General features: G+C 42.7%; 1 protein-coding gene across 2 annotated transcripts in view; it reads right to left on the bottom strand.

Moving 5' to 3' along the window:
• Nucleotides 1-13,390: 13,390 nt before the first annotated feature.
• Nucleotides 13,391-18,602, bottom strand: part of Erc2 (ELKS/RAB6-interacting/CAST family member 2) — a 1,093,013-nt gene continuing 1,087,801 nt past the window's right edge. For both annotated transcript variants that reach the window (XR_002821190.1, XM_004631628.2), the window contains one exon: nucleotides 13,391-16,274. The gene's annotated coding sequence lies outside the window, so the exon portion shown is untranslated. The remainder of the gene's footprint in view (nucleotides 16,275-18,602) is intronic.

Genomic DNA, 18,602 nt, shown 5'->3' with positions numbered 1-18,602 from the left:
GAACACGATGGCGCTGCTGACACGCTATCTGTGACCAGCCCTCTTCTGCTCAACCCAGGGACACAACCCTCCCACAATGGCCTTCACTCCTCAGTCATGCAGCTATGCCGGAGAAGAGATTAATCACTACCCAAGTGCCACCCCTCCCTTCTGCATGCTCAATTCAAAGAAGTTTGAAAATCTCTCCAGGCTGTTTGAAAATGGGACTCAATCCATAGGATACTGACATCTTTCAAAATTCACCAACAGAACACAAAAGCAAATCATAAATTTAGAGAGTCAGTTTACTGTATGATAGCGCAGAAAGTAAAAGAGCAGATTAAAACATATGGAAAATAATGGACATACACAAATAGATATGCTATTAGTTATTCATTCATTTATTCAATCATTCAATGTTTGCTCATTCAAATATTTGTTGATTACCTATTATGCACCTTCAACCATTTGTTTTAATGTGCCTGGATGTAATGGCTACTCATTCGTTCATTTACTTGTTGAATTACTACCATGTGTGTCGGATCCCGTTGGCTTGTCCATTTCGGTTGACAGATGATCACTGAGCACTTGCCAAGTGCCAGACCTGAACAGGCTCTAGAACATCTCAAATGCATGGATGACTTGAAAGTCTCTAAGATGCTTATGAACACATGCTGGATGCTAGTGTTGCTTACATAAGGTCACTGGCCAAAAGTCTGAGCTACATATCTCTGGAAAAAGGCTAAAAAGAGTTTCCTAAACATTAAGCCTTGAAATTTACCCGAAGACAGGTCAGTGACAAAGTGGGTCTGTCACTGTTAGAAGGCATGCTGCTGCTATGCATCGAACGGCAGACTCAGAGAAGAAAGGCTCTTCACATTCTGTCAGAGAAAGTAAGACCTTGGAACCCAAACAGTTTGCTCTGCAATATTGAGGACCTCATTGAAAACTAGACTTCTCCTCATTTCTCTCCCCGAGCGCTTACACCAGGCACAGTCATCTGTGGTATCACGGATCCCCACCAGAATATTACCAAGAGACTTCTTCATTCTGATGACATGGGTGGGGAAAGCAGGCTGGAAGAAGGAAATGAAGCAACTTTCTCAAGGTATCAGACAGCATTCATTCATTCATTCATTCACTTGTTTGTTCACTTTGGTACTGGGAATCAACCTCAGGACCTTGCTCTTGCCAGGCAGGCGCTGTGCCACTCAGCTATATCCCCAACTCAACAGGCAGAATTTAAGTGAGTCTTCCAATTCAAGAACTCTGATTCCTAAGGACAAAAGATGCGGGGGGAAAGTAGCACAGAGGTAAAAGAGGGAAGAAAGCAGAGAAGAGAGAAAAAAGGAGGAAGGGATAATGGAAGAAAAGATCAAGAAAGACTTTAGGAAGGAAGAGAGAGGCCACTCCAGTTCTCCCAGAAGAGTAATGGAGAAGTGTTAGACTTGTTTTCCTCTCTAATCTTGGATGATGCCACTCATTTCTACTGGAATTGTCATTTGCCTGCTGCCTACACTTGGTGAAATATTCATGAGTCCAAAATTAGACGGCTTATTTTTATTTGTTTGGAAGCCAGCGGCGCAGGAGCGTAGTGGTGCATTCACCATTTCGGTTCTGGCTGGCATTCTTAGGCGGCAACTGTATTCCTCACGAAGCAGGGTTATCACCGGGCCCCTGAAGCCACACCTGTGCCTCTGACAATATCACCCAGAACAGGGCCTCGGCTCACCGCTCTGGGAAGAGCCATGTGTCGTAGATGAGATGAACATTCTCAGGGTTTGTGTTTTGTTTTGTGGTTTGTTTGTCTGCTTTTTGCAATCGTGGGATGAGAACCCATTCCTCCATGGCTATTTCTAAGCTGGCGGGCTGTGGTTGTCAATGTGAAGTTTCTGGAGGAAGGATCAGGGAGCACCATACCACAAAGGCAGCTCTGAAAATGAAGGCAGTGGAGAGGGCAGCGGAGCGCAGACAGGCTGAGAAAAATGAGACCCAGCTTCAGACCTTATTGGAGCCCACTGCTCCCCTGGTGCCCTGACCGGTGCCCTCTGCCAGTCCTTGTGTGTTTCGTTAACATCATTTTGAGTTGTGCTTTCTCACCTGAAGTTGAAGTTCTGAGAATACAGCAGTATTGCTTATCTTTGGAAAACTACTATTTAATGACAAACATACAATTTAGGTTAAATGGGAAAATACCTGTTTTGTCCTGGGGTTTGGAGCAGTTCCACGGAAGCTAACAGAGCCCTGACTTGAGACCCGTCCTCGGGTTCCCCTAAGGTAGAGCATGTGGTCAGGCCAAGAGAAGGATGTAGGTGCGGCACATGGAGGTATGAATGGCACCAAGTGGGAGGAGAACGCAGGGGTGAGGGTGAGGCTGCCGGTAGGATCTCGGAAGCGCCAAGAGAACAAGAAGGTGGGGCAGAAGCCAGAGGCATAAGAGAAGGTTATCTTAGATCGGGTGCTCTGAGGCTGAGCCGCAGATGGTACAGCATCTGAGGGACACATCCCCAGGACACATGGCTCAGACACATTTGCAGCCATCAGTGGGAATGTCAGCAACTGTCTTTTATAAGTAGATGCTTGAATTCTGTGGTTTTTCTAATGCTGTTTTATTTGTAATAATAAATTCTATGGTTTAGATAAATTAAATCCATTAGGGGTCACCTTTAGGTCTTACAACTCAAATTCTCAGAGAGGAGAAAGAAGGACCTTGGATGGCCTATGCCTATTAGGGAGGGATCGTGCCGCTCAGCTATACCGCCAGTCCTCTCTAAGCCCATTAGGAATATAATTTAAAATACCTGGTTTGTCCTTTCTGTATGGATCTATCCATGTGCTGCATTGAAAAACACTGCAAGTCTCCTGTGTGCAAGGCAGGACTATGGAGGTAAGAAAAAAGTACATAAAGATCCTGTCCTTCTGGAATTTATACATCTTCCCTGCCTAAGTGGTCTTCCTTCCTCACGGTAGTGGATATACTCATTCATTCATTCATTATTCACTTACATAAGCTTATGTAAATGTATGTGTCTTATATGACACATATATGACAAAGTAAAAGCTCAGTAGAGTGTTCTAGAAAAGAGCTCTTCTTTGAGATAAAATGGTTTGATAAATGAAAAAATGTAAAAGTTAACACATTAACACTCCTGAAACAAGACTGGGTGTGGTGGCACACACCTATAATCTCAGCACTTGGGAGGCTGAAAACAGGAGAATCACTACAAGTCTGATCTGTGTAGTGAGGCCCTGTAGACCCTGTAGGCCCTGTAGACCCTGTACTAAATAAATTGAAAAAACAACAACAACAAAATCTCCTGACACATACATAAACACCCCCTTTCCTTACTTTTGTTGAACATGGAAAATTTATTAGGTTCTTTCCCAGTAAATACAATCTGATAAATTTAGTTTACACAATCTCCAAAACTGAAACTGTGGCTACAGCCATAGATACGTGACCTTGTACAATCAATGGTCACAAGCCACATGTGGCTGTGTGTTAGAGACACAGTTTAAGCCTTGCCTATGTTAGGGTGGGCCATAAGTATAAAATATAAACAGGGTTTCAAAAAAAGTACAAAATTGTAATATCTCATTAAAATTTTCTATGTTGAAATTATAAAAATTTTCCTTTATCCTGATTCTTTTCATTATTTAAAAATATGACTATTTGAAAAAATTTAAATTACATACATGGTATGCATTATTGTGTATCTGACAGTACTAAGGAGGACAGAATTCTGGAACCAGGATGAGGATTAGAATCTATATTGTCTATTAAATAATGTGATCATTGACTTCGCCCTACTGAACTCTGATTTACCCTTCTATGAATGTATTAGCAGCAGTACCCACCTCTGTGTGCTTCTGGGACAGTGAAACATAAGCCCTGCTTCTGAAATGTTTAGCGCAATGCTTCACATGTAGTTCTCAGTGTCACCTCTTCTAAGCTCGTCTACATTTCTGTGCCTAGGAGGCCAGGAGATTGGGCTGAATCAGTCACGACAGCAAAATGTACTCTGGGAATTTACAAAACTCTACTACACCAAGTTGTTCCCTCTTGATTTGTTGCTTTCCCACATCCAGAGTGCTCATAGAGCAAGGCTATTATTGATGGGCGGCTGTGGTTGGCCAGGTTCTGGTTAAGCACAAGCTTTGATGAATTGGCTTTCAGTTGTCTGAGGATGGCCACTCCTAATCCTTCATGGCACTAAAGAAGAGGCACAGTTAACATCACCTGCATCTCTTGCGCGGGTAATGTTGCCTGACAACTTGCCATTTGCCAGACGTAGAGGCAGCCCAGGAAGACTGAGCCATTGGCTTGGGGTAGCAGGAATAGGGCTTGCCACAGGTCTGTCTGACCTCGATGAGCAGCTATGGATTGTGGAAGCAGACATGCTCTGAGTTGTTCTCCATGGCCATGAAATTGTAGTTCCCTTTTCAGAGTTCTGTGTGCTCCCTGGACAGAGGAGAAAGTATAGTTTACTTCAGGAGCTCCAGGCTACTGGACAATAAATAGATCAGAGATTTCATAGGGATGAAAGTTCCTGCTTTGGAAATGGGCCATTCCACAGTTATAAGGGAGCAGGACATCCTTCTATAATAATGACTTCACTAAATGCAGCTCTAAAAAAACTACTAACCAGAATCAGAGTGGTAGAACATTTTCTCCCTTGAGAATTTTCCAGGACTTTACAAACATGACCCCATTAATCCACTCAATACACAGATGAGATAGGTAGTTGGAAGGTATTATTATTCCCACTTTCAAAATAGAAATTTTGAAGCCAAGAAAGATTAAGTAATTAGTATGAGGTCAAATGGCGAGCCAGGGACAGACCTGGGAATGAAGCAATTATCTTCTGGAATTCTCATCAAATGTACAAACTGATTGGCTAGCTACTATACTATGTTAAAGTCCAGTTATATTCCCCACGTGTAAAATGACTTTTTAAAACAAGATTTCTATGGCTACCTATTTCACCTAGCTGGGTTACATTCCATCCTGCTTGTGAGAACAGCTTTGAGGGTTAGGTAAATGTGTGCTATGAAAAAGTCCTGTTTATCTGTTCTTTACAGAGATAGCTGTAGCACATAAAAAGTTTTACACAGCAGTGTGCAGTTTCCCTGATGTTGAGTGTGAGAAAAGATGAACATGAACTATTTCTAAATTACACAAATTGTGGGCCCACTTACTTACCAGTGAGCTCAGGATCATTCTTTAGTCACGTGGTTTCTCTTCTTTTGTGAGTTCACCTTGAAGTAGATGAAGTCTTATGATCCAAAGTCATGTATTGATTGAAGAGAAGACCTCTAGGTGAGCGAAGAGAAATCCTTACTTAGAGCTAAGAGTTCCAGGGCACAGAAAATGCTCTACTAATCTGTCCTAGTCAATCTTTAGGAGATCTTTCCTGGAGCAAACTTTTATTCCTTTCTACCTACTTGAGTCTTTGGTGATTTCAAATGGATTATTCTGTTTTCAGTTTTGACAACAAGGCAAAGTAAGAGTTCTGTGAAGCTATAGTCCAACGAAAGAAGCTAAGGCCTGTGCCATTAAGTTGGGAGGACACACCATCACATGTACTGCTGAGGGCTTACTCTTGAAGAATTCCTAGTAGCCACTTTTAGATTGTTGAAATTCATTCTCTTTGGGAAGCCAAATATGGATGTTGGAGAAATGGGTGTTCTATGACTTCATGGTCTCAGGAAGTATATAAGATTGGGGGTCGTTCACCCTGTGGAATTCCAGTTCTGGTCTATTGCCACTGAAGCGTTCCTCAACCCTGTGGACCTGCTCATTGTGGTCATCTCCTTTCGCAAACACAATGCGTGATCCATTCCTTCCACAGAAATGTCTTGCTAAGACATGGGTACTGCAAAGAAGAGGATTTAAATGCTTATCCATTGTCTTCTTTCCAAAACAATCAAACACTTCAGGGGAATCCTAAGACAGTAGAATTCCATCCCACTAACACACCTCCTTCTCCATTTTTGTAAACTGAAAACTAAGATGCATAGAAATTCAAGCATCATGAATAAGAGTTTGCCACCCAAGTCCAACATCCTGAAAAGGACTACACTGGCATTTCCAAGTGAAGTTGCGGAGTCTTGGTATTTCCACAATTTCTAATTTCTGTCATAGGACATTTCCATAGAATTCTTGAAGCCAGTTTCTTTGAAGAGTGTTGAATCATCTACCACTACTCAGAAGCAACCATAATTGCTAAAGAATCATTTAGGAAAGACACAAGATGGATATTGGTCATAGGCAAAGGTATTGATTCCCGGCCAACCCATAGCTCATCCTAAAGCCATCATTCTTGGAGATATATGAACATGCACTGTTTGGGTGGCAGGGAAGAAATGGGCCCATCTAAACCAAGAGTTTCTGAGGGTGCTGCTCATGCCATACCAGCACTGGTCCTGCTTCTGCATTCTCTGACCATGCACACATTTCATATAGCGGTTGGTCAGACTGCTCGTGCATTTTAAAAACTTGGCATTTTATTGTCCAATGTTTTTATTCTTAACTTGAGTTCAGATGTTTTGTGGAAGTTGGAAGTAAGGGGGGGGCATGTAATTACACAAGTCTTTCCTTCCCTGTCATTGGCAACAGTCACCAGGGAAATTTACAGCCCCCAATATCCAGATCTGGAAACTGGTTATTAAATGTGGTTGAGGAAAACCCTGACGTGGCAAATGCGATCTGAACAAGACCAGCTCAGCAGCAGCTCTGTGAGACAACGGCTGAGAGTCTGCAAGTGGTCATTAAGTGTAGTTCATCATGTGTTTCTATATTTCACAGTATTTCTGCTAACAATAGTTATCATTTCCATTTCTTCAAGATCTGGTAGGTGGCCAGCATTGTGGTATGTGCTCATTTGGTCACTGTTAAAGATAAAACCTCTCTTGGGGCTGGCGAGATAGCTCAGTGGACTAAGTGCCTGCTTAGGTAAGTCAAGGACCAAGGTTGGATCCTGGTACCACATGCCCTGCTGGTCCCACCCCTGGGCGCACTGAGCGGGCCACCAAGTCCAGGCGTGGTGGCGCAGGTCAGTAATCCCAGCACTGGGGAGCCTGAACACAGGAGGATCACTATGAGTCTGAGCTGCATACTGAAACCCTGTGCCAAATACATAAAAAAGATAAAACCTCTCTAGGAATGAATTATAATTTTAGGAAAAAAAATAAACACAGAGAGGGCAAGTAATCAGCCTATAGCATGTGGTGGAACCAGGACTCTAACAGAAGCTGCGATCTTGAATATATTCAGAGGTCAGGTAGGTAGCAACGACCTGGAGCAAAGCTGCAGGTGTAACATTGTAGAAAGAGGTGACAATATTGACGAATGACAACTATAGCTAACTCTTCCCGTCTCCTGCACTCGATGCCTACCACTATTGTTCACCACTTAAAATACATTTTAAGCTAGATGCAATGGTACATGCCTAAAATCCCAGGACTCTGGGAAGTGGAGGCAGGAGTACAAATTTGAGCCCAGTCTGAACAACATAGCAAGACCTGTCTCAAAAGAAATATTAAAAGGGATTAGGGTTATAACTCTGTGTGAAGACTCTGGCTTCAAAGCCCAGTACCAAAAAATTAAATTAATTGAAATACATAATTAAAATAATTTAAAACTTACTGAATAGTTGGAAAAGTAATGAAAATAACATTCATACATCCTTTCCTCAGATTCCCAATATTTTGTATTTCACTGTTGACTTTTTCTCCTTTCTTCTCTGTGTATGTGGTTGCATCACCACTGTGCGAGCCCAGAGGAGTTATCCTGAATTTATCAAGGTCTGTGTCCCCCGTCTCCCATAAGTGGAGTCAATGTCATTGCCCACAATTACATCTGGTTTTAAACTATACTGACTCTAGTGTGTATGTGGGTTTTTGTTTATTTGTTTGTTTCTGTCATACATTTGGAAAGGATCCACCCCATTTATTTCGACCTTTCCTGCCTCTGATATGCATGTAATCCAAAGAGAAAGGCAAAGCTGGAGAAGGCAAATGTCTCCACAGAGAAAAGAAAAACTTGTCCAAACAATAAACCTGTTGATCTGAATAATTTTAATCCAAAATGTTTATGGAATATTTTTCTTCTCTGGGTACTTCATAGTGCACAGAGCCTCTTGACCATGGCAACAGAGAGACCCAACCATTTGTTAATGTAGTTTAAAAAAATCTGTCACAGGGAGATGGGGAGATAGCTCAGTGGAATAAGTGCTTGCCTGGCAAGCACAAGGTCCCGAGTTCAATCCCTGGTATTGAAAAAAAATCTGTCACACAGAACAGAGAGTAATGTTAGTGGGAAAATACTAGTTCAGCCATGAGAAAAGCACTTTATAAACTCTGGATTTACCTCCAATAACTCACAATCAGTTAAGTGAGAAAAAAATCAGTTAATACTCACTTTAAGACATCACAGTATCCCTGATTAGTGTTCCCCCAAACTTTCAAGGCCATAAGAAATAAGAGCTGTTTGAGTACCTCACAGCCAAAAGGATCCTAAGAAGATGAGATGACTAACCAGAATGTCTGATTCTTAACAGAACTGAAAATAGGACATTAGGGTAAAACCCAGAAAATGTAAATGACTTCAGTTAACAATGTATTGATATTGATTTATGAGTGGCCAGTGTACCACTTTCCTGTAAGATCTTAATAATAGTGGAAGTTACAGGTACATGGAGAAAAAGGCACACTATATTATATACTTGATTTTTGTGTAAGTCTAAGTGTGGTGGTTGATACATTGTGTCAACCTGAGGGGTCCGAAGCTTGGCTGGATGGCTCAGGGACTGCATGCTCTAGGATGTGGAAGGCCCCTCCCTAGGGCATGGAGGGCCCTCCCTAGAGAGACTCAGCACAAAAGGGTATGCGGAGGGGTTGAAGAAGGATTCTGCATGCCGCTTCCTGAGAGGTACTTGATCTTAAGAGCCACCCCACTTCCTTAGAGGAGCTCCGATCTTCATAGCCCTGGTACTTCCTTGGAGGAGGTCTGGTCTTCCCAGTCAGCACGGAAGGAAGGCAAAGAGGCTCGTAAGAAGCCACCACTGTGTCTCCTCCCCTTGCTTTGCTATTTTCTGCTGCCATGAACTGCTGCCCTCTGCAATGTGCTACTCTGCCTTGGAGCCAGCTGAGTATGGACTGAAGTATGGACCGAAACCTCCACTAACTGTGATCTAAATAAACCTTCCTTTCTTAATTTTGGCTGTTGGGGATTTTGTTCCAGCAGTGAGTGAAAAGTAACTGAGACACTAAGACTTCCTTTTTTAAAACTTAATTTTTTTTTTTTTATACAGGGTCTCGCCACACACCTGGGATTCATAGTGACCATGCTGTCTCAGCCTCCCCGAGTGTTGGGATTACAGGTGTGCACCACTATGCCTGGGCACAGTTGGGATTCCAGGGCCTACCTGGCATGTGGTAATGGGGATTGAAGTCAGGACCTTGTGCTTGCCAGGCAGGCATGTAGATCACCGAGCTCTAAAGGAAAAAAGAACTTAATAATAAAGTGTATTCATAGAAGGATTGCCTAAAACTCAAAGATTACAGAGGGACCTAGAAATAACATTAGTGATTGTGGATATAGCATTAATAACTCTGAGGTACAGGGACCACACTCCCTTGTTGATCATTTTTCAATTGTTCTGATTCAGTAACCCTGAATGAGGCTTTAGCCCTAGGAATCCTTTCTCAACCTTTGCCAGTGTTTCTTCTTAATAAAGAAGAGAATATCTCTGGCTCTGAGCTCTGTTTTAATTATTTTTAAATCATTTCTCTTCTTAGTTTTCAGTTTTCCATTCTTAATATTTGATTAGGTCTCACGTATAGCAAATGGGAATACTTTCTCATTTATGACATGGCGCTATTGCTTAAAGTATATTATATAAGTATAATTGCGAGCCTATTTAATTTAAAATGACTTGAGAACTGGTGAGACAGCTCAGCAGACTATGTGCCTACAGAGGCAAGTGCAGGGACTGGGGTTCGATCCCCAGTACCACATGCTGTGCCAGCCACGGCCCCAGGAGCACTGAGCCAGCCATTGAGTCCAGGTGTGGTGGTGCATGCCTGCAATCCCAGTGCTGGGGAGACTGAAAACAGGAGGATCACTACGAGTCTGAGTGGCGCAGTGAGGCCCTGTACCACATACATACATACAAATAAATAAATAAATAAATAAAATGACTTGAGACTATGCATTGTTTTTAGATACAGCAAACGTCAGAAGTATGGTATTCAAGTGAGTGATGCTGAGAACCAGGGGCCAATACCTTTATGCCCTCACCCCTTAGCACAGCCCCTAAGGCCTTCTCCCACCCATAGTAAATGTTCAGTGTCTTGTCATCAGATGCTCTACCGTAAGCACTCAGAATGGCCATAGATGCCGGGCGATGCCTGTGAAGTCAGTAGAACTGATGCTGAGGAACTGAGAACTTAGCAGAAAAGAAAGAGGCCCCTGGGCAGCAGGGCTAAATCCAGTGTACAACTTAAACTTCCCTGATCTGAAAATCCCAAATCTAAACTGCTCCAGAGTCTGAAACATTTCTAGTAAAGCCATGATGACAGGAGTGGAAAAGTCCAACCTGTCTCATCTGTAACAAGTGTATATGAAACAAAACCGAGTTCTGTGTTTAGAGTTGGGTCCCCTCCCCAAGACATCTCATTATGCATATGCAAATATTTCAGGAAGTCTTTAAAACCCCAAATCTGAAATGCTTTCAGTCCCAAGCATTTCAGGAAAAGCTATTGAATTTGTGCTGAGCTTTGTCCAGGTTGACTCTCCACTTAGACTTTGATTTCCACTGGGATCCACAGATTTTTATGTATTTGTTTCAGGGTCTACAGGATCTCACTATGTAGATCAGACTTGTAGTGATTCTTCTGTTTCCAGCCTCCCAAGTGCTGAGATTACAGGCACGTGCCACCCACACCCAGTCTGAAGCACCATCTCAGTTGGGGACAGGGCTGGCACGGCACGCCAAGAGTCAAACCCTGAGCACCGCACTCTGCCTGCAGACAATTTAGTCTGCTGGGCTATCCGGCCAGCCCTGACTCTCTTGTAATGTGAACTATGGCAGCGAGTGGTACAGTAACCCCATGGCCATGACAGGGGTCAAATGCAACATGGAAGCACTGCTGCATGGGCAGGTTAAGGGGGCCCCACATCTCAGCACCCCATGTCCCACTTATCTCACCTTGTGCTCACTGTATCCCTAAGCAGATGGTCTTGCCCCATGGAGGTCCCAGATGAGGCAGGCCAGCTCATGGGTTTCCTTTCCCTTCTTTATAAAGTGGGCTTTGTGACTGCACCTGCCTTATAGGAATACCGTGAGGATAAGTGAGTTCTTAGAAGCACAGCACTAAGCACAACATTGAAACCAAGGAAGTGCTTGGGCATCACATGCTGTTCCTGTGCATCTCTTTGCTTCCACTTCTTTCACTGTGAGAGGCCGATCATGACAGTACTCACATCAGTAGACTGCTGTCAAGGATCAAGGCAGTGGATGCACATAAGTCCTTAACATCATGGCCTGGCTCCTAGCAAACAGACATTCAATTATTCATTATCCATGTTTATTTATCATCTGTATGATTGCCATTGTGGATCAACAATCCCAAGGTAGAACATGTCTTTATTCCTTTGGTAACAGCCGTTCGTAGACACTAGAAGCAATCAAAGTAGTCTTGGGGGTCCAGACCTCAATAGACCATCATTAAGACTGTGTGCCTCAGTGGAACTGCATGGACAGATTATCCTGTGATTTGAGTTCAGCAGCATGTGGGCAGCTTCTTTTCTCACCAAGGGGACTGACTTGTGAGTCACAGAGGCTCCTTATGGCCTGCTGGGCTTACATATCGAGGCCTGAATGCAAGCCAGATGCTTCAGGAAGATCTATTCTTGTCCAACTGAAGGTTTTTTTTTTTTTCTACAAAAGGGCAACAGAATCACAATGGTAAACAACTTTTCTGGTCCCCCCAAATATACCTGATGATGAAGGAATTTAAACCATAAACCCATGTGGTATTAAAATCAAATGATATTTGTCCTGCATTGTCCATGACAACTGGAAGGCCTTTTTATTCTTTATTTTTTAAAATTTCTTTTTATACAGGGCCTTGTTACACAGCTCAGACTCATAGTTGTCCTCCTATCTCAGCCTCCCTAGTGCTCAGATTACAGGCACGCACCATCCGGGGCAGGAACAGCAGGTCAAACCAGGGATCAATCTCGGGACCTTACACTTGCCAGGTACATGTATACGCCACTGAACTATTTCACCATCCCCAACTGGAAGATTTTTGTTGCTTTCTCTCCTTCCCAGAGTGCCTTCAGAGATGTGTAGTTCTATTTCCCAGCGAACTTACCATGTATGTCTGGGGTAGTCACTTATGTCTGGGACTCAGTTTCCCCATCTGATAAAATGAGGATGTTGGATTACATGGTAAATCACATAGTCTCTAGCAATCACTCTTCGCCTTCATTCCAGGTGAGATTTGGAAATTAATTCTGTGGGCTGTGATCCAAACCATTGGGAACTAGTTTGGCAGACTCTAACAGGATCCCCAGCCAAGAGAGCATCCTCTGTGATGCTTGCATGGAGGATTGTGTGTGGGCACACAGATGGTGGCAGGGCTAGTTTTTACCCTGCTCAGTTTTTGTGACCCTCTCTTGTAGCGTAGGGAAGCTGTGTTTTCCCACTGGAAACTACCACTCTCAGTTAGGAGAGCTGTCAATCATATGACATCACATCCTGCAAACTCCTTTAAAAATGATAATTGGACACATGATCCAAAAAGGACCATTAAGTGTCCTTTTAGATGGCAGATAGTGATGCTTGGAGAGAGACTGTCTGTACTCTAAAAACAAATACTCAATATTGTTCAGAGATGCTTTTGGCATGAGTGAAGATAGCTCAGGGGAGACCAAAACCAATCCAGAGAAAGAGAGAGAGAGAGAGAGAGAAGAAAAAAGAGAGGGAGGGTATGGAAAGATGGAAAAAGAGAGGGACCAGGAGGAAGGATGGCAAGAAAGCAGGGCACAAAAGGAAGGGAAACAAATGGAAGGAAGAAAGAAGATACTGCCAATGACTCCATTTCTTGCTTTGAGCCTCTATATCCAGTCATCCTTAAAGGGGACTTAAGGGCTGGGGAGACAGCTCAGTAGAATAAGTGCTTCCCTGGCAAGCTCAAGGGCCTGAGTTCAATCCCTTGTTCTGAAAAAAAAAAAAAAAAAAAAAAAGGACTTAGATCTTTCCCTGTTCACTTAAGTGGGTCACAAACTTCTGTTTTTTCTTTAAATCCATTGGGTTCTTCAAATGGGAACCCATAACCCCCCCCCAAATATTAGAAACCACTAGGATTGAAGCATTTATTAGAGATGGAATGAACTCACTTCAGAAAGAAATAAGGTTTATTTGATGAATATAAATAAGGCGATCAGCACAAAGTACTTCTCATACACATGATAACAAATTCAGGAACTGTACATACCTTGTACATTGTACTGCTACTGAACAAAGGCTACAATAACTGGCTAATACATGCCCACTGGTAGTTTCGAGGGTTCCTTAGTTTTATTTATGTTTTTCACATCGATGTCCATAATCACATGGTCAATATCACAACCCACATGCCACTCACTTGAGGAAATATTACAAGAAGCACTATCAAACGAGGGTCTCGGGAAGGTAGATACATTGACCCCTGGCAGCATTCAAACACCACTCTACACAAGAACACCGCAGAGAGAGCTTATGTCAATACATTTGAGGTCTCATCATAAACACTGTTTAAAAAGTAAAACCCACTTTCAAATGGAAGTTGACACGCTGTAAACGTGCAGATTGAATACACAAAAATCATTAAATACAAAATTGAGACTGTACATAGAAATCAAAAGGGGGTATAAAGTACAAGCCTGCTTTGCACATAGTAAGTCTTAGACCAACTTGTCCTAAATGTTAGCCCAAACTCTTCACTACATTGTAAGTAGAAGGGAATTTGCTAATGTTTGCACAAAGAAAATACCTTCTCAACGTCACAGTGTTTGTTGTAAACCCAGAGACTATTTTTAATATGTGAAAAGGGATGTTTTTGTAACTTCCAAATGTCAAGAGAATATTACATCAAATGAGAAAAAATGCTATATTTGATAGGATTTAATTTTAAGGGAGTAAATGATATGGTTGCAGAAAGGGAGGACCAATAATACTTTTAATCAACAAAAGCAGGGCAGAAAACAATCCCCCCAAACAATAACTGTGACAAAATTGGCACACACATAGAAAGAGCTAACTCTACATGGTTTGTTTATATTTTGTTTTTCTATTTCAATGACCCTATTTTTCCTACTGGATTTCCTACTTCCTATTTCAAGTATTCGGTTGCAGAGTTCAGGTCAGGACCTGGCTGCAGGAGGCAGTGAGGACAAGCCGTTCATGGGGATGAGCCTATGGCCTGGGTTTGCAGTGGGACATTGTGTCCGAATGTAGGAATTCATCTCGCAAAGAACTCTGCTCACTTCGCCAACCAAGCCCTACGTCCCTTTGAGAATTAAAGGACAAACTTTTCAAACGTGAATGTATTTGGACTTTTTATGCAACATGTAAGCTTCACACAATTTAGTATACTTGCTGACAATAAGAACCAAGCTGGAAGAAAGAAACTTGCTTGAATACATGAACTCTGGGCACCATCCAGGAAAGGTGCAGCTCAGGCACAGGTTCATCTTCCCTGCCAATAAGGTGTTTGTCTTTTAAAGATCTCCACAGCTCGCACAGATGCCCAGAGTTAATTGCACCAACATTTTAAAAAGGAATAGTAATGACTAAATTCAATGCAAGACTTCAGGAACATTTGTTTAGAATCTTTTCCACAGCAGCAAAGAAAGACAACTATATTTATTAAGGCCACTCATGCTTAAATTCACTGTTTGTCCTTTAAAAAATGCAGGGTTTTCTCTCCCACTTGCATACACGTGGAAGGGCTTCTTCCTCTGACCAGAGAGTGGGTCAGTATAAGAGTTGCAAATTTGCCAGACTCATGACTTTAATATCGTTAATCTTCAGAGGAAGTGGTAGGAGTTTAATTCTCCTTAGAACCATGTTACTGTATATAAAAGACCTTGAAATTTGGTCTCTTTCCCTGGCATGTGCTTTAAGTAATGACTCGTTATCCACAGACAGGCTGTATAGAGCTATATACAGATACACAACTTTTGTGATTGTTCTGCATTCACCAACGATTTCATGTTGAATGCTGAAAATGCTTTGGAATCCATGTTGGAGACGTACTTTCAACAAAAGAGAGAAATGACCCTTTGTTTACAGATGATGTAGGCTAATGCTGTTTGCACAGCACTTGGATCTGGAAGCGTGAATGAGTCCCAGCTTCTTCATGGAGACCCGCCTATATGGGAATGGTAGGAGCCCGAGTTTCGGTACATCCCAGCCCCTGGGCCCAGAAAGAAACACACAGGGGAGACACTCAGATGCCTCAGGCTTTTGCCACTCTCCAGTAAGCAGGGAGAGAAAGCTATGAATGACAATCTAGATGTGCCACGCATTGTCAGAGACACACACCATGTTCTCATAAGGCGATTTCTTGGCAAGTATTAGTGGTTTTAAAAAATTGATTTCATTTCCAACCTGGCCCAGAGGTAACTATTGGTTACAACCTCAAAATGTGGTTCTTCAAACAGCACATTAAAGAAATAGAGGAGGGCAAAGGCTTGCGATTTTTGGTGTTTTGGTTTGTCAGAGGTTCCACACATCATGATAAACACCGCCAACACCACTCACTCACAGCAAATTTACACAGTTTGATAATCTAATGCTTTAGGAATGATCACTTAGACCAAACCAGCAGAGCAGCTGGAGATGATGCTTGCTGCCCAGCAGAAGCTGAATTCATATTAAGAATCCTATGGAGTTCCAACATATCCAGTGAGGTTTAAGTAACAGAAACAAAATGTTATCAGGCAAGGACATTCAGAATATATGGACACATTTTAAATGCCCAAATCCCATGAGAGAATGGAGGAGTTGCCATTTTTCTCCTCCTGTGCATCCTTCCTTTCCAATATATCCAAGTCCACAAGGAGATGATGAAGGAAATATGAAGTAGAAGAGAATCATGGTCGACGATGAAGGTGAACTCGCCCCTTCAGTTCTGCTGAGCTGCTCCTGGTGTTGGACAGTGACATGACCCGCACTGCAATAGATTATCAGAGTATTGCCGCAGAGCTGTGCTTCCCCTTTAGTCGGCCCTTCTGACAGCTGCAACAAGAGAGCGCATGATTTAGCAGGGAAAGAAAGTGGCCACAGGGCCCGCTGATCCCGCCAAAGCCATCTTGCAGTGGCTTCTCTACATTCTGTTTGGTTGGGGTTGGGTGGAAGCAGGGAGGAGGCAATGGGGAGGGAGCCCAGAGAAGAGACAGAGGGAATAGAAAGGTCAATTATGTCCTACAAGTGCATCTGAGAAGAGACCTCTTTCAAACCGTGTCACCTTTATGTACATGTGACTCCCACTGTCTGAAAGGAAACGGGAAGGAAATACATCAGAATGTTCCAGTGATTATTGCTACATGAATAAATTACACATCACATTTTCTCCCCACATTTTTCTATAATAACTGTGGAGTTATGTTTTCATAACCTGATCCATAGAGATTAGAGATTTAAAGACATGCAAGACACCGGAAACTTTAATATTCCCTTATAAGTTGTCTAAGAGCAACAATTTAAGAGAATATTAGAGCCAATAATTCCATTCATTAGTATATGTCCCAATCTGAAAACAAGCATTCAGACAGGTATTTGTCCACAAATATTCAAAGCATCATTATTCACAGTAGCCAGAAGTATGACATACACATACAAGGGAGTATTACTTGGTTATTAAAAAAATTAGCTCTGGTGCAGGCTACAGCATGGATGGCTCTGGAAGACTTCATGCTAACTCTAGTAAATAAGACCAAGAGAGACAAATAATATGATTCATTTATATAAGATCTAGAATAGGAAAATTAATAGGTGCAGAAAATAGGTTATAAATTACCATGGCTAGGAAGAGGAGGAAGTGGAGAGTTATTTGTTAATGGGTGCAGAATTTCTGTTTGAGGTGCTAAAAAAAATTCTAGAAAAGAACAGTGGTGATGGTGGTAGAAACTTATGATGGTACTTAGGCCACTGATATGCATTCTTTATTTAAAAAATTAAAATGGTAAGCTTTATGGTGTGCATGCTTTGCCACAATAAAAATTTTAAAAAGAATCTCCTTAGAGCAGATTGAACAAAGCTGGCTTTCATCCTCACATCCAATGGCCGTGCGTAGGATGTGTGCTGACAAAGGCACAACAGTCACTCATCTACCTACGTCATGCCCCAGGGAACAGGTACGCAGCAGTGTCCAGGGTTCACACTATCCTGGTGCAGGACCCTGAGTGTGGACCACAGCTGCAGCTTCAGAAGCAACCGGGAGCTGGGTGCGAAGAGGGGGCCAGCCACACTGCCCTTGCGACGGTGGCTTCCTTCCCTGCAAGGCCTGGCTGCGTGTGCCTGTGCAGTTATGAGTCACATAGGGCTTTCATGTGCTATGGGGGCTTCTGGGCACATGACAATTCTGCAGCTATGTGGGGACTGTGGCAGGGAGAGGACACACACACACACACACACACACACACACACCCTTACATATAGACAGCCAGAGCTGTCTGGGTCGGTGGTTATTGCACAGTGTTGCTCAGGTCCCACACTAAAGATCCCATTGTCTGCACAGGTAGGCCACTATTTGGAGCCATCATTTGCAGTGTAAATGAAACATGTGGCTTGGGTGAACTCTGGTAATTCATGCTCTGAGGAGTTCAGTGTAACCCTTCTGGTTAAGAAACTTGAATCGGGGCAAAAAATGACTTTTGCAGAGCCAGAAAGTTAGGGAGTTCCTAGAGCAGATCATATTACTCATTCTGGCGTATAAAATCTCTGCAAACTTTGTATGAAAATTGTAAGTCAGAGCACGCTTTCTGTTTCACAAGCTGTGCATAGCTCTAATTCTTTTCTGCATTAAGCACTTCTTAACCATTCTTTTAAAGGGCTGGCCAATATATTAAAAGGCTAAAGGGAAACCCAAAGTAGTATTAAAATGCACAGGTCATTTTTCTACAGATGGGGAAGTGAGTGAAAAATAATTACAGTGAATGTCCTATGTCCTTGATGTTTTTCCAAGATAAAGTAGCAAAGAACAATCATTTATTCAGTTGTGAGAAAGGTTTCCAGCTGGGTAACAGGTCACAGAGCAGAGCACAGTGCCTCCCAACTACAGCGTGCTGCTTTTGGGTAAGGCTCAGGCTGCAGAGGAGAGAACTTTCCAGAAGGGCTACCACTCCTCAAATCAAACAGTCCATTCACTGGGAGGCCAACGCAGTCTGCACTGGGGGTGGGGATCTCATCAGTTAGAAAGGCAGATGATCACTTGTGGAGGGACAAGCAAAAATATGCTTCCTAAGAAGCAAACAAGCAGTTCTGCTTTCCAGCAATGAGGCAGTCCTGACTGCCACCCACTGCAAGATAATCCCTGACCAGTTCAGTGCTCTGTCACCCAGATGG

This window comes from Octodon degus, unplaced genomic scaffold, assembly GCF_000260255.1.
Source record: "Octodon degus isolate 3935 unplaced genomic scaffold, OctDeg1.0 scaffold00043, whole genome shotgun sequence".
NCBI lineage: Eukaryota > Metazoa > Chordata > Mammalia > Rodentia > Octodontidae > Octodon > Octodon degus.
Note: the sequence above shows the minus strand (reverse complement) of the source record. Positions and strands in the feature narration are given on the sequence as shown.